Here is a 2593-nt window from a genome sequence, read left to right as displayed (position 1 = left end):
ATTACTGGTGCTTTTTATTTCTTTGTGTGGACTCGAGCTACTGTCTAGTGTCCTTTCATTTCAGTCTGAAGGACTTGCTTTTACTATTTCTTGTAGGACAGATCTGCTAGTGATAAATTCTCTCAGGTGTTTTTGCTTATCTGAGAAGTCTTGATTCTTCTTCCTTTTTGAAGGATGGTTTTGCTGGCTATAGAATTCTTGGTTGACAGTCTTTTTCTTTCAACACTTTGAATATGTCATCTCACTGCTTTCTACTCTCCCTGGTTTCTGATGAGAATTCAATTGTCAGTCTTCTTTACAATCCCTTGTACAAGATAAACCCTTTATGTCTTGCTGCTTTAAAGTTTTGTTTTTGTCCTTGGCTCTTGACAATTTCGCTATGATGATGAAGTCTCTGTTCAGCTAGCTTATTGGTCAGCTCATAATTGTTGGTAATATCCTTAAATTCCTTGAACAAATCAGTTTTCTGACCTTTGCTGAAAACCTCTGTTTGCTGTGTTGGAGTATACCATCAATGCTCAGGTCATTTACAACATTCGCCTTCACGTCCTGCTCCTACAGGAACTCAAGTTTAACCAGAAGCGAGAGATTAAGACTCTGTTAGGTCTTTCCTGGCAAAGTGCACTACTCATATGTGCAGTCTTCTAGGTCCCCTGGAATATTATATTATTTGTACTCAATTTGTTTTATATTATAATAATATATATTATATTATATAATAATAAAAATATATAATATATTATCTTATATATAATATAATAAAAATATAAAATATATATTATATATTTTTATTTATTTATTTATTTAAATGAAGCAATTTTTTTAAAGGAAGCAAATAGAAAAGGGGATAATTCTAAAATGAAGGAAATTACCATGAGAGAAGACATCTGTCAGCTTGTGCCAGACTGAGAAATGTGATTATAATGGTGGTGTGAATGTGATTTTAGGTATATTGGCAGTTATTTTTTATTCCTCTGACCTTGCCCAGTTTCATCCCTAGAGCCTAAGCCCCCTGAGAAGAAAAGGAACAGAGTACTCAGAATATGTGACAAATTTTAACAAGTCCCTATTTGGAGGAATTTAGGTTATCTCAAATAATTTAACATTATAGATAATGCTGAAATAAATTTTCTTGTATACACAGTGTTCAATTTTCCTATTATTTTTCAAAGGTATGTTTTCAGATATAGAATTATTCAAAGTATATTCATATGTTTTTAAACTTTTGATAGAAGAAACCCTAAAGAATAGGATATCAACTGGAAAAAATACCAATAGCAGCGTATGAAATTATGTGTTCCAGAAATTAATGCCATATTAGGAATTACTATTATTTGTATTCTTTACGAATATTATAGATGAAGTATAGTATCACATTTAAACTTCATTTCTCTGGTTAGTAGATGTGGATACACATTTTTTTCAAATAATTTATTATACTATTTGTATTTGTTTTATCCACACACCCTAGATTTAAGTGTTCATCTTGTCCTAGATGTGATGTTCATTCTTTCACTCTATGATCTCTTCATATGTAAAAGATAATAAGACATTATAATATATACAAGAAGACATTATTAAGTATGTCACACATATTTCTGTTTTTTTTATATTTGTAATTTGTCTTTTATTCTATTCTAAGATTGCTTTTATTTGTTATTTTTGTTTAAATGCATGGTGCCAGGGTAGATTCTTACAGAAACCCCCCACATAGAGACTAAAATTATCTTTATGCTAGAACATGAAAACTTTTTCCTGCTTACGGGAATAGAGAATATTATAATTATTTTTTCTAGGTAATATTTGCCAAAAAGCATCGCTCCCCATGTTAACTTAGTTGCATGTTTGTGTTGAGAATCATGAGCAAAATATGTAAATTGCATGCCTTTGTTTAGATCTGTTTAGAGAGAGGATTTGTTTAAAGAGAGGATTTGTTTACTTTCTAATAGGATTGCCTAGATGGGAACTTTGCATAATATAATGGGATTAATCCCTGTGAAAGCTCTGAGTGGATTTTATCATCAGTCACAACCTCTGCCCTTCCACTGTGTCTAAGAAAGGGATTACGACAATTTCTGCAGTTGCATGAGAAGCTGCTTAGTTATAGGCTGCTGTCTGATTCCACATATGCCCGTATACACTCATACAATGCAGACCCACATAGCACACAGCAGCTTCCTTGAGCTGTCAGTTATTCCAGATATGAGTAAGAAATAGGAATCCAGAAAATTAAAATTTTCTGCATTCGAGTAAACAGCAAAAGCAATGTTGGATAGATAATATTTGGGTTTTAAAATGAATAGAGATTAATGGAATATGTTAAACACTGATCAGTTAATCTCTTTTATATTATGCAATGTGTAATTCACTGTAACTAAAATGTGGTGGAGGGGTGCCTGGGTGGTGCAGTCCGTTAAGCAGCCAACTCTTAGTTTTGGCTAAGGTCATGATCTCAGGGTTGTGAGATCCAGCCCCATGTCGGGCTCTGCACTGGGCGTGGAGTCTGCTTGAGATCTCTCTCCCTCTGTCCCTCCCCCTACCCCACTATCTCCCTCTCTCTCTCTCAAATAAATAAATCTTTTTTTAAAAAATG

The sequence above is a fragment of the Ursus americanus genome, chromosome 25, assembly GCF_024610735.1.
Source record: "Ursus americanus isolate L20-20 chromosome 25, mUrsAme1.1.p, whole genome shotgun sequence".
In the NCBI taxonomy this organism is placed as follows: Eukaryota; Metazoa; Chordata; class Mammalia; order Carnivora; family Ursidae; genus Ursus; species Ursus americanus.
Note: the sequence above shows the minus strand (reverse complement) of the source record.